General features: G+C 37.3%; 1 protein-coding gene across 1 annotated transcript in view; it reads left to right on the top strand.

Moving 5' to 3' along the window:
• LOC122814460 (zinc finger protein 184-like) overlaps positions 1 to 15,232 on the top strand; it is a 172,408-nt gene that overhangs the window by 83,021 nt on the left and 74,155 nt on the right. The gene's annotated exons all lie outside the window — the stretch shown is intronic.

Genomic DNA, 15,232 nt, shown 5'->3' with positions numbered 1-15,232 from the left:
GGACAGACCACATAGGGAAAATCTGAGATTTTCTGCTGTATCAAACAGGAAGGAACAGACTATATTCATTTTATGAAAGCAAAAATAAGCAACTGGACTGTTGTTCCACAGAAGGAGCTGTTAGTTGAAAGGGCACATTGTGCATATGGTCTGGCCCCAAGAAAGTAGTCCAGACCTTTAATAGTAAAGTTGCAATTCTACCAGCATGAAGCATTGATTCTGACAAAACTGTGTCAGAATTACAAATTACTAAAAGTGGGAGACAGTAGATTGTTTCTGGAAAATGTCTGCTCTCTTTTGCTTGGTTTGTAGTGAGTAAATGTATTCCAGCAAGGGAATGTTGACAGACAGGTGTGAGATTCAAGCTGCTGTATCCAGCTATTTTCAGAATATTTTTTTCCTGAAGTGTTAGAATCATTTTGTGATGTGGAACATGCTAAGGAGGAAATACAAAGGTTTGTCCAACAAAAAGTGAGCTGTCAAACAGAAGGGGAATCTGCTGCCTGTTCTTCTGATAATAAAGCCCATAGAGATACTATTCCAGTGAAACCTTTTCCAATGTTCCAAAGAAAAATATTTGACAGAGGCAAAAAAGCATGATAGTTGACTAGAAGAACCAGGGGTGCATTGGAAATGAAGCAGTAAATGGATTTGGGAGATGGAAATAAACAGGAAGGAAACAAGCAACTTGGAATTTGTTGAGTTAATGTGAGATTGCAAAGCATTAATTATATTTGTGAAGTAGGACTAAACAAGAAAGCCTGGAAATCTTGGACTTTTTTACTTTGTTCAACTTATAGGGGTCTCCAAAGTATATACCCTACTTTTTGTCATTAATATTTGGAAGAACATTTAGAAGAAGGGAAAAGAAAGGAAAGAGTTTACTGTAAGTAAAACAAAATTTTGTTCTTAATAGTATTTTTATAATACGTGACGTGTACTGTCTGCTGTAAAGTAAAGCTTTTTCAGTTATTTTGGGGGGTAATAGGGATACTAAAGTAAAGAGGTACCCCTTTTTTTTCATTCTGGTTTCTTCTTGTCCAGTTTTAAGAAATGTAGGCACTACAAAGTAAAAGAAAAAAAAGGCTGGACAAAAGAGCATGATATAAGAAAAATGTATATGCTTTTTCTTATGTTTACATGTGGGGATGACTGGATTTAGGCCCTTGTCTTGATTTAATAAGTGTTAAGGGAAAGCAAATAAGTGAAAGAATTCTGAATATAAAGAAAAGTTTCCCTTTAACAAATAAATGTTCACAATGCAATATATATATAGTGGAAGGCAACTGTGTATCTGGTTCTCATGCTTCCATAGAGACAATCTAATAAGAGGGCAATAAAAACAGATGTTTCTTTCTTACAATGGCTAAGAGTTATCTGAAATCATTCAAGTTGTTTTTTCATCTGGGAGAGGAATAAAGATAAGACAAAACAGACTGCGCTTATTGAAAGTAGAAGCACAGACTCTATCATGCACCTTGGCATGAATAATCAGATCTTGCCTCCTGAATCTGATTGACTTCTTCGAATCAGTCTCCAGAGCTGTGGATGAAGGTAAGGTGGTCCACACAGCCTATCTAGATCTCGCCAAGGCCTTCGACACCATCCCCCAATCTGGAATCATAGATAAACTTACTAAGCTGGGCATAAATCCCTATGTCACTCGATGGGTTGCCAACTGGCTTACTGACAGAACCCGGACTGTAAAAGTAGCCGACTCCAAATCCAGCTCCAGACAAGTGACAAGTGGAGTACCTCAGGGTTCAGTCCTGGGACCACTCTTGTTTGGCATCTACTTCTCTGAAGTACAGGCCAGCACTAAGGGACTCTGGCTAACAAAGTTTGCAGATGGCTGCAAACTGGGAGCCTTTATTGAATCCCCAAATGATGTGGATATTCTACAAAAAGGCCTTACAGAAACAGATGCTTGGTGCCAGAGCCATGGGCTCAAGCTTAATGCCAAGAAATGTATAGTTATCCCCTTTGGAAAAAAACATGTACCCATGAATTACCACATAGGTGGCAGGATGCTAAACATCGAAAATGTGATAAGAGACTTAGGGACACAGGTGGACAGTAGTCTCACTTTCGATAACCACATCGCCACAACAGTCAGGAAATCCTTCTATGTGGCACACCTCATCACTAAGGGCTTTTCATCAAGAAAAAAGGAGGTCATTGTCCCACTGTGCTCATCCCTCATTAGACCCATTATAGAGTATAATGCCCCATTTGGTATGTACCTCACAAAACATCTGCAACAGCTGGAAAGGCCACAGAAATACCTCACTAAAAGAGTCACAGGCCTAAAGCAGATGCCATATACTGACCGTCTAAAACAACTCCAGCTATACTCTGTGCCTTATCGTCTACTCAGAGGCGATCTCTGCTTAACATACAAGGTCATGCAAAACCCTGAGCTGTTGGACATGCTCCACTTAAAGAAATCCCAATCCCCTCAGAGCCACATGCTCCAGGGATCTAAACCCTGTCATCACAATGAACAAAACATACTGGAGGGATAGGTTCCTGACCCAGAGACTCCCCATACTCTGGAATAGACTGCCCATACATGTCAAGCAGAGCGCCTCATTGGCCCTCTTCAAAAGGAACCTTGATGATTGGATAGGAGATAGGAAATTCACCCTGGGGATCATGTCAGTCATCCTGCTAGACAGGGGCACAGAGAAGTAAATATTGTGGGAAGAAATATCCAGGGAATTGTTATGGGTAGGCTTGCATAGGCCCTAGGGCCGATAGCCTAGTACCAACCTATGAACCTTCATTATAGGTTAATTCAAGCCTTTGAGTTTGGATGTAAATCTGGGATAATTGTTCCTATTAGGAGCATTAAACTTCATCATTTGAAGATGTACATAGTTTTGGGTGTTAGTATTAGGTTAATAGGTTTTGGGGGTGTTCTGGGGCTGTTCTGAGGGTTTTCATGTAAAAAAAGAATCTGTAAGATGTGACATAGGCTCAGACTGATGTGACAAGAAGCAACTGTATAAAAAGATCAAGGTGCCAAACAATGTGTATTCATGTAACACAAAAGTTGAAACTAGACATTTTAAAAAAGTTTAAACAATAAAAGAAAAACACCGAAGCACGGCCAATATCATAAAACCAACAAAACACTTTAATACAAAGAGGTAAGCGCTTTCACACAACTGATTGTGCTTCTTCAGACCATAAAAACTGTTAGAAAAAACAGTGCTAGTTATACAAACATCATCATGCAATTAATTCAAAAGCGCCTATCAAAAACATCAACTAATTAAATATAGCTCAGTCATTTAAAGAGACTTATATCCTTCAAAACAGGCTTAATAGAAGTTCTCCCATTGATGCCTAGATACCTTTCAGCTTGTAAATTAACAATCCAAAACTTTACTTTTATTTTTCTCTTGTGTATTTTAAAAAAGTTGTTACATCTAACAGGTGCAAATAATAACTTCCTTTCCATGTGATCTTTAAATGTGAATGGTTTCATGGGTATATACAAAAATGAAAGAGTAGTAAACTATATTAAAATGCAGAGTGCAAATATTTATGCTACAGGAAGCACATTTGGAAAGAACAGGGTATGTGAATTTTGTAAAGAAAGGATTTCAGGATGGCTATTCAGCATAATATATGGGACAAGGAAAATGGGAAGTACTTATGTTAATTGCAAGAGGAGCTTCAATAGTGTTAGAAGTGGGAAAAAACACAGAAATTGCAGATTTGTAGTACTAAGGTGCTACTGGCAAAGGAGGAGGATGCATTTATAGTCCACCTAAAACTGCTAGTAAGAAAATTGCTTAAGAAAATTCTGGGAGAAATAATCAGCTTTCAGCAGGGAATATTACTTATTGTTGAGGACTTGATTTATAACGGTGAGGATGTATCTGGGGGCCTAGAAGGGAAAATATAACAAAAGTGGGTAGAGTTTGAAAATATTTGGTATGGAAGTTGTGAATTCAGTAGTAAGAGTTGGAGAGAATTTACATATTATTCCCTGAGGTACAAAAACTGGGCTAGGCTAGACAGCAATATTTCATGGGAACATGTGCATTTTATTGAATGTTTTGATATGCATCCAATAACTATTTCAGAATATGCACCAATAATGACTAAAATAAAAATGCATGGTAATGAATTAAAAATGGGACACCAGGACTTCACCAACTATCTGTTAAAAAGAGAGAAATGTAAGGAATGGGTACTGAAAATATCGAGGAGTTATTACAGAAGATCGAAATTTCTCCTGAAAATATAGATAGGGAGTGTAATAAAATGAAAGTGGAGTTTAAAAATAGGATGCAAATAAAAGAAAAAGAGTTGTTTAAGAAATAGCAAGAATTATTTAGAGGGACTGACAAATGGTAAATTATTGCAGAACACAGGAATATCACAGAACAAGAAGAGCTGCAATTGCAGAGTGCTAAACAGAAAATAAGGGACTACCTTAATAATATGCACGACTTTAGAAAGATCGCTGTTAAGCAACTGTTTTGTGATGATAACTCCAGAGCACAAAAACTTTTAGCACAATGGCTCAGGCAAAAGAAAGTAGAAAGGGTAGTTGCCAAGCTTAGGGAGATTATAACAAGAAAAATAACCAGAGCTGCTGCAGACATGAGGAGGAATAAGGTTTAAGGGAAGGCAGGAACTGAATAAACTTTCTAATGTTCGACTGTCAGTGGCTGGATAGATTATAAGTGATGTATCACATCTGCAACTGAAAATATGGCAATACGGTTTGTTTTTATTTATGTAAATGTATGACTGCCTATATCGTAAGTGATAATTTAATAAAGATTTCTGTGTGTTTTAAAAAAAGACTTTTAAAGTTAAAATGAAGTTAATTCCCGACCACATTTTATGTGCAGGAGGATTTTACCATTAGGATATAATGCTCAATCTGAGAAAAATAAGTAATTTATATTCATTAAATTCTTTGGAAAAGTGGTATCTTTTTATTGAAAGGTGTTTCATATCCTAACTTATCCCATTGAAAGCCCACAGGTAAGTGCCATTATACAACCAATATGTGTTCATTGTTATCAAAGGAAAATACACTAGAAAGATCTTTTTTTTTATTTTTTGTCGCCACATGGTGCCCACAACGGAAGTAAGAAGTCTCTACGTGGTGGACTGGCAAGGATAAGACTGTTGTAATCCGTCATAATAAACCTCCTGTCCGAGGCTTCCTTAACTTCACTAATTATTACAACATTTCTTTTTCTTGATTGCCACGCCATTTTTTTTCTAGTAAAATTGCAGGGTTATAAAATGTCAGGAAGCCAGTTCGATGTATATTCTTCAGATTTTACAGCTTGCATATGAGTCTACTATACTGATGGTAATATCAATTTGATAAAGTAAATGTGAATAAAAATCATTTTTGACAAAATAAGAGTACTGGGGATATTGGAAGATGAGATTATTATGTGTATCATTTCTTAATTTTTTTCTTTAAGTTACCTATTAAGATATAAGTAACCTTTGCAATGTAATAAACATTTAGTATTGAACACGACAACAGGAATAAAAACATCATGAAGCATGTTATTGGATAAATGATTAGTGTACTTGCACTGTAAGAGAGCAGTGAGTGAGTATTTGGTAGTAATACAAGAAATCCACATGATCAACCAAAATATTATCAAAGATCCCACTTCCCCGGCCCTAAACCCCGTGTCTCCTCTTAGGACTAGAAGGAGAGATTTGGTAACCAATGTAATCATCACCAAAACAGAAACACCCAAAATACATCCCCCTAACAAATATGTTACCTCAGCTCTTGGGTATACTTACAGCTAGAACTTCATGGGTGATGGAGACTGTCTGTGATAAGTGATTTTTCCTGTACTGGTCCATCCCTGTGCATCTCATAAATATGATTTAAAACAAGAATGAGAGAGAACTCAGCAGCATACTAATAACAAAGCATGGTTATCAAATCTAATGATTGAGTTCTAGTTATGCCATTAGTGAAACATGCATCCTTTACACTTAGTAACTAGATATAAAATCCAACTTAATAATATGGAATCTGTGTTAGTGACCACATTATAACTGAAATTCTCAGCCTATAGTGTTATAGGTCATCAGATTAACTTTTGACACTAAGTATATTTGAAGATGGCAAACTGGTGCTACAAGTAGCATTGTTGCCTAACAGCCGAAGGTTTTCTGGTTTGATTCCTGGCAGGGCTGTTTTCTGTGTAGATTATATGTCCTCCTTGTGAATGTGTGGATATTCTCTGGATACTCTGGTTTCCTCTCATCTCTAAAAAATGAAAGCAGTATGTGATCTGGTGACTCTAAATTATTCCTAGATGTGTATGCAGAGTTTGTGTGTATGTTATGGAAGAAAGCTCTGGCAAACTATTGCAGAATCCAGTAGGTGATCTGGTGACTACGAATCATCCCTAGGTGTGCATCCAGAGTTTGTGTGTGTTATGGAAGACAGCTCTGGCAAACTATTTCTATTCCTAACTCATCTAATAAACTCTGGGAAAAGTTGCAACTGTACACTAACAAAGCATGGATGCATGAAACTGTAAATGACTAGATATCACATAGCAATGCATAATAACTGATTTGTTAGTATCTACTCCATATTCTTTAATCTTTTGCGAAAACAGTAACTTGTATCAGTTGCTAGACCAGCCAGCGTTCAATATTATGTAGAACGTTTATATTTCTGTACCTGGACTTAGGCTTCTGTAATGTCAGAGGCAACAATGCACAAGAGCTCAGCACCATGTGGATGTCTGTCCATAGATATTGAGACTAATGTTTATACTTCAGTCACCCAAGATTAAAGTTTGTCACATTCATTTGTATGAGGCTCATTTTGAATCCTAAGTCAACCAATCACTAGTATGTAGAAGTTCTAAATATTTTTATGCTAGCAGTGCATCAGACTGAATGTTTATCTTATATATCTGTATTTCAGTGGCCATTCAGTATCACTACTAAATGTTTAGGTGAATACTGAGGGACATTTATTACTTGACGTTTTACAGCTTTTTCGTCTTGCAGTTGGTATTTTCACACCTTTCTCTTTCCTCTCCATAATATAAAACATATATAAATATAGATATGGATATATTCACTTTTTGTTCTCATCAAGTTTTGTCTAGATATTTTCTACTGTTAGATTTATAGTCTATTAATGCTTAGCTGCTCTAGTCTTTTGTTATTGTAGTAAGATGTTTAGGGGTGACCATGTGTGCCAGTTTAGTGGACAGTTGGTTATTCCCTGAGATGTCCAACAAGGTTTCAGGTTTTAAAAAGTTCAACAAGTGTGGTCACAAAATTCCCCCAGAAGACCCATACTCCAAATGTATGTAGTATCTGGGTGCATCTCATCTGGATAAGGATTGCCAGCCATGTTCTGCCTTTGGATCAAGTGGCTACTTAGACCACCTGTTTGTTAAAATGTCTTCTTCCAGCGCAGCGGGGGATCTGCTTCTTTTCTCTCAGGTTTTCTCCCTAGCAAAATGGCTGAGGATAAATCTATATCAAACAAGACTAAGGACAACGAATAAAGAGAGGAAAATGCAAAAAGAAAAAGGTAGATCTTGAGAGGAGGAGTCCAGGAAGAGGTGTCTTGACTGTAGAGGACCAATGTGTCTGGCCCCAAAGTTTCCTAGACCTTTGGATTCAGCTCTAATTTTCTGAGCTGCTTGAGATCCGATCTCCAACTCCACCTTTACACTTTGATGCAGGATTTTCCCTGAAACTAGATAGCCCTTGGCTTTGATCACCTATTCTGCAATACAGGTCCTTCCACAGTTCCTCCAGCCCACTGTTGATAGCTCCCTTTTTCAGGTTGGTATGTACAGTCATTGTGGAACTTGTCTGAAGCAGATTTGGACAGGATGATGCAGGTAGACCAGATTCAGATGGTGGTCCTCCCTGCATCTTCCCCTGACCCCACTCATCTAATTTTGCCTTCATTGATCCGACAGTGTTAGAAGCAAGAATTTCCTGTGGAATACCGATAGTGTCCCTTACCCACACAACACTAAAAGCATCTGGTCTCGAGATGTTCTCGACCTGTGAGGGTGGTGCCAATATATTAGGGTCAGAATCAACTTAGTGGTTGTCAAAACCATTCATTCGTCTTGGTGAATCAGCACTGGACAACTCAGCTCTGGTGTTTCTTCAGAGCCAAGCTGGGTCAAGTCTCAGGGCGGTCCTTTGTCAGATTCTCTTTAAAATGTTATTACACTTATCTACTCATTTGTTAATGCAACATAAACATTCTTCAGCAAAGCTGATTCCTTGATAATGACACAAATACTACTTGGGATCTGCAAGACTCAGAAAGTAATGTGTGCACTTTTTTTTTCAGGAAACTACACTCCTGAGGGTTACAACCATAATGTAATGAGGCATGCCACAACCCATGCCTGTTCTAGTAATGTGATATATGTCTAGCAGTAAGTGCAGAGGACTAAAATTCTAATTCCAGTGTCAACAGTACAGAATCTGAATATTTCCATCTTAATTTCCCTGTGTAACGTTGAGCAAGTCACTAAATCACGCAGTGTTTTGTGACAAATGGGAATCTGTGATAGCATCTCTAAAGGCCTCCTGGACTGCATGCATAACAACTTTGCATGAAACTATGTTCATATTCCTTTATTCCTTTTTCAGTAATCATCAAAAATGTCGCAGATACTCTTTCTATGTTACGCATCATCAGTCTGTTACATTTTTTATCATTTGTATATATTTTGCCCTTTACATTATTTCCACAGTTTACTGTTGGCCAATCAGTTCTGTAATCATCACATGTGAAATGATGTGCATAGCTACATTAGTAATACTTAACTATCTTCTCACACCCACTAATATGTTACTCTACTGATGGCAAACTCAAAGTTTTTAGAGTATCAAATGCCAACGTTTTTCTTCACAGATTACTTTGTTTCTTTTTGACAAATCTTGACATTTACTGCAAGTATTTTTTTTTTTTTTACCTTAGTCAGCAGAAATTAAAGACCTTAATTTTGGACATAATTTGACGGATAATAGATGGTTGTCCATATTTTAACATGAGTGCATTATTTTTCATATGGGCTTTCTTTATCTTGTGCAACACTGTTGGCATGTGTCTTCTTTGTAAACACTCATTAGCATTACGAACCATTAACCATCTTCAGTGCAATGGTTTGGTGACCAACGCGAATACGTGCACATGCAGTGTCAATGAGACAAGCACACTATCGCTGCCAAATAAAGATGCTCCATTCCTAATGTGTTGCACCGTCTGTATTTTTCCTTGTACAGTGGTAAAAAGACAGAACAAATTCAAGACTGCCTGCTCAAATATTTTCACCACTTACTAAAAAGTGATAAGTATAGTATGTTGATAACGCACTTCATAATATTTTGAATAAGGCATTGTAGTATGATGCTGTGGTAGCGTTGTCGCCTCACAGTAAGACGCTGTCCGGTTCGATTCTCAGCTAGAGCGTCTTCTGCGTGGAGACATGCGTGAATTGGGCGTACCTTCGTCGAAGGTTGTGCATCAGGGCTTGTAACTCGGCACGTAAAAATCAACTACCAATCATTAGCGGACCGGAGTTCCGCTGTGGCGACCCCTAACCGGGAAAAGCCGAAAGAAACAACATTGTAGTATATTTTATCAAGTCCATTTTCCACTGTTTTTGTAGTGTTTTGTGTAGTGTTACACAGGAGCTGCTGGATCACCGTGATTCCTGTCTTTCATACATTTCAGCTAGATCTTGTCTGTTTTTTTCTGTGTTTTTCAGTCTTTTCATTAAATGGACATGTAAGTTATTTTCCTTGTGCACTGTTTACTACATTTACAAAAGTACTGCATGAATGCCACAATCGAGGACATTAATGAATGAAAAAAACAGTGTTTGGTTTCCTTGGGTGACTGTTTCACTCTTTCTTTGTTTGTTTTGCTGTCCTTTGCCTCATGTTTAGTCATTGCTGGATTATGTGTCTCATGGATATGGAGCTGACCATAAGAGGCCTATGTATTGTGACAACAGTACAGGATTTCAGACTAAAGTGGGTGTCTAAACAGCAGAGCCTGTTTCATACATGTGAAACCATCAAAAAGGGTTCATGTAGTCACAGGCATAGGAAAATCTGCTGTATGCAAGTTGCACAGTATAACCACACCTGTTTGATTGATTCTTAGTTTCACACCATGTTTCCGAAGCTTCAGCTACATTACTCAGACTGTTTATGTACTTACCTTATTTACATTTGTTTATGGGTTGATTACAGAGATGGAGTTTTACAGATTTTAGAAGGATGGGTAGAATGCCTGTCTCAGTTTACTTGTAATAATAGACCACAAGAATAGTTAGTGCCATGTTTTACACATACACATATGTATGAAGGAATATATTTATAATTATTATGGTATGTTAATTTTCCCATGTCAGTATGTACCTATAATATCTAGAGTATACATCCAGCATGCCTGTGTAGTACATCTTTACTCAGTAACGTCACTCCAGCTCCAGCAACATTCACACCAGTGACATTTCATGAGTGAGGTGCATATTACACTTTGTTCTTCAGTACAGCATTATATTTCAGTCACCATCAATCTTAGGTCATAGACACAAATACAGACCAACAATGCTCTACAGTTAAATACAGACCAACAGTGCTCTACAGTTATTCTTACCCAGTCAGCCGCATGATTTATGAATACTGCACACTACTTACATGTTATCACAAAGATTTGTTTTTGTTGCAACATAGTAGGTTAGGCACTACCACATGATTTCAGTACAAAAGCATTAGTTAAGTTCAAAGACAGAAGTGCAATCACCATAAATATGTGCAACAGTGGCAGGAGACCAACACGTTCCCCTCTAGCTTCAGATCCCTGCTTCCTTATAATTTGAATACAGTAATACTTCTCCTCCAACTTCAACATAGCAACCTCCTAAAATATATCACATCTGCTTCTGTAATTTATTCAATGGGACTATATCACTCACAGTGGAAATATTTAAATGCTTGCCTAAGTGTCTTGTGTTACATTTGTAAGATTGCTGTTTCTTGTAGTTCATTCATTTAAGGAAAGACAGTAGTCAGATCAGTGACTGCCATCAAAACTTTGCAGACTGAGTCTGTTTCCTTCTCTGTTAATATGTAATAATGATTACACTTTTCATAATTCATGCTGTGTTAACCTCTTGGCATGTCTTATTGGATCTCCCTATTTTGTACATTAGTCAAAGTTAATGCACCACATACTCATTATTACTTTCACATACTAATTACTCATTATTACTTTCACATACTAATTACTCATTATTACTTTCACATACTAATTATTACTTTACATTTCTTTATGTGTGCCTGACTACTACTTGCTAAAGGATGACAGTAACTGTGAAATGACAGTACTTTTTTTCTGACTACTCACACCTGGTTATATTTTTGGGTAGTTGTGGTACTTCCATCACCTCCACAGTAACCGTACCTTGTTTTGCTGACACTACATTCACCATTAGATCATAGACATAGTCGTGCTTTCATTCTTCAAGTAGGCCCAGATCAATTAGGGGAGGCCTAATAACTACACGTTCCCAGTTTTGATTTGCATTGTGGTCCAAGACAGCTAACATAGTTCTTGCTTTCGTCTCCATAGCTGAAGTGTCCTAACTTTGGACAGTAACGACACAGTAATGCATGGAATACCTCCAGATTGCCAGTATGACAAAACTTTGTAGTGTGCTTCAGATCTTTTAAAAGGAATGGGTCACTTACAATCTCATGCAGCGCACTGCGGCACTACCCTTCTTCTATCCACTTCTCATGACTCCCTGAATGAACTGATACTTCATGTGGACATTTTAAATACTTTGACACACAATCCCAGCTGTGTTGGCTGGCTAGATGATATGACAGGTCAACCATTTCTCCATAAGTAATACTGGACCCCCATCACAGGTTGCTGTACACCAACACAAATGATTACAAATACTGACACCATGGCATTAAATCCTCTCTTCCTTTCTGTTTGGCAGCTAACAGAATTTTTTTTCTAATACTTTTGCACATGTCAGATGTCAAACGGATGTATCTGTGTTAATTCGCTACACATTAATGATGCTATTCCATGGTGCCTATCTTTTGCTATGACACTGATGTTCACACTCTTACTACATAAATTTCTCATGCACTTTTTTGAAAGCTGCCTTTTTTAGTACTACTCATGGCAGTCCTATACAAAACTGCTCTACAGAAAATCCAATATGTAGCTTGTGTGTAAATCCATCATACTGTCCGTACAGTATTTGGCTGAACATCTAGGGCTGTCCTGTCATTCTTCTCCACCTTAATGTAATGATCTCCCTTCAACATCCATCAGGGGTCTATATTACCACATCGAAAACCTTTTCACTGACCACTAAACATTGAACTTCCATTTCTATGAATGGCCACTTCAAGGATGCAATAGGATAGGAATGTATTGTGCTAATGTGTTTTATTTATTTACTTGTTGATGAGAATTTAATACTTTTATTCTGATATTTGAAAAAAAAACAGTTACTCTGTGAAGGAAAAGGAGGTCGTATAGGGTTGTATTTTCCATTAAGAGGAAAGACTCATATTCCCATGGAGGGACCTATGAAACACTGAATGTATAGACAGAAAACAGTCTGTCCTAACCATCATGTTTGAGGCCACTGATCATTTTACTTATGAACCTCTGAGGTCTCTTAAGTTAAGTTATATGTTTAGACAAGTACCTACCAAAAAGTGTAATATATTCAATAACAGATCTGTTAAGATATGAGTAAAAGAGATTTCAGACATCGTCGGATCTAGAGGATATTACCTAGGAAATTAGATGATCCAGGCAAAAGTCATTACTAGCTACTTCATTGATATAATGGTGAAAATATAAGGAATTATCAACAACACTGCCTAAATCTCTTGCAACAGTATTTGATTGGAGGAGTATGTCTTCTATATGGTACAAGAAAAATGTTTACCAAAGTTGACTATACCACATTTTTGACTATTTATTACCTAAAATAACTGAATTAAACGACACTGTCTGATTTTCCAGTATATGTAAGAGACAGAGACATAAATGGAGAAAATGAGTTCACGGGTCTATACCACTAACTACAGTGCAACTGACTCCCTCTCTGACTCTTGAGAATCCAGGTGTTTAGCTTGTATCTTTCTCTTACTGAAACCACATTGACAGCCAACCAGTCTTTCACATTTACATGCTAATTATTTTGATTTCTAGCTGTCTCCATACAGAATTGTCTAATTGTATTTGTGCAATTCTTAGCTTCCCAGCTTAGGAATACTAACAGATCTTGGTATCCCAGATCAAGTACAGTTTATTTTCCACATGCCTGCTATACATTTCACATACTATGTAAAACTGTAGTATTTCCAAAAAGAATGTGGTTACATACTTCAAATATTTTATATATTGCACAGAAACAAAGGTCAGAAGTTCTCACACCTTTTTATAACACTAAAAGTCACATATTGCAGTCTTAACTACTTATTTTAGTTTATCTAGGTCTGTAAGGCTTAACTGTAGCTCACATATTCTGTTACAGTCTAACTCTGAAATCAGTGAGACATTTATCCCATAAACATCACATGCCACATAACTGCTGTGATGCCTTAGAAAGAAACTGTGGTGTCTGTGGCATGGATGTTTGCAAAGGAGGTTATGGCCCCTGCAGCATATCCTGAACTCAGAATAGATGAGACACTATCAGTGTCCCAAAAACAAGATATTAAGGAGCTTGTACTGAGGTGTAGGGGTATGTTTTCAGAGTTGCCTGTCAGGACCAGTTTAATCCTGCTCAACACTGAACATGTGCCTGGTGAAGTGGCAAATCTAAAGCTATATCAATTGACACAATCTCACTGCCTGGCAGTTAAGAAAGAAGTATAGCAAAGGTACAAACTTGAGGCCAGAGAGGAGTTCCAGAATGAGTGGAATAACCCTATTATATTGATGTCCAATCCTGATGGGTCTATCAAATTTGTAATGACTTAAAAAGAATGATCATTTCCAAACTTGACTTGTACAGTACCTTATATCCCAAGTGGCTGAACTAATGGAAAAGGTAAGCAAATTTAGATCTCTCTCCACTTTGAACCTAACTAAAGGTTACTGTCAAATCCACTAGTCATGTATGTAAAATAGAAATGGAATTTCCACATCAGAGGACATGTTCCACAATGGAATGATGCCGTTTGATCTCTGTGGGCTACCAGAAACATTCCAGAGGCTCATTGACTGGATACATAGACCCCATGCATGATATTCAGTAACCTGTGTGGACAGTGTGGTCATTTTCTGTAAGTATTAAGAAGCCCATTTTGTACTAACAGCAAACCAACCTAAGTACAAGATAGGCAACGTAGAAGTCTGTTACTTGGGCTATGTAATAGATAGGGGAATAGTAAAACCTCAGGCTGAAAACGTAGGCATGTTATGGAACTTTGCCAGACCCATAACAGAAAGGCATATTAAGGCTTTCCTGGGTGTGGCAAAGTATCTCAACTTTATCCCACACTTTGCTTCCGTTATGTGTCACTTGATTGATCTAACTAAGGATAGGGCTCCATTAAACACCAAATGGACAGAAGCCATGGGACAAGCATTTCAAAAGGTGAAGGACATGTGCTCAGATTCCATTTTATTTGCTCCTGACTTCTTGAAATCAGTTAACATCTGTACGGATGTCAGTGAGGTAGAGATAATGTCTGTGCATTCACAAGATGTAGAAAGGGATGAATGTCCTATGTACTACAGAAGCTCCAGCTGGAGACTAATTCTAAACCCATGATAAGATTATGCTAAGGACACAAGAGCAAAACTCTCAGATTAAGGAAGAAAATTTTAACCATGAATAATATAATTATAGGGAAGACTTGTTGGATTTAATAAAAAGAGAGAAGAGAAGCAATATTATATGTGACAGAAAGAAGCTACAGAAAGTGGCTAGGACAACAAAAAACTGTTAACATATTAATAAAATGAATAAATGCAGTAATTAGAACAATCAGGGGAAATCCACAGCATATAACAAAGATAAAATAATACTTTATGGTTCAGCTAATCTAACAACAGGTAAGATATCACCAGGAGTACAAAACAAGCAATTTATTTATGACAGCAAACATTTTGTATGGAATTAGAAAATAAAACAATAGTAACATCTGGACCGCCTTCTCTGTA

This window comes from Protopterus annectens, chromosome 10.part0 (genome assembly GCF_019279795.1).
Source record: "Protopterus annectens isolate FY-2018-M chromosome 10.part0, PAN1.0, whole genome shotgun sequence".
Lineage (NCBI taxonomy): Eukaryota > Metazoa > Chordata > Ceratodontiformes > Protopteridae > Protopterus > Protopterus annectens.
This window is presented reverse-complemented; position numbering and strand designations above follow the sequence as displayed.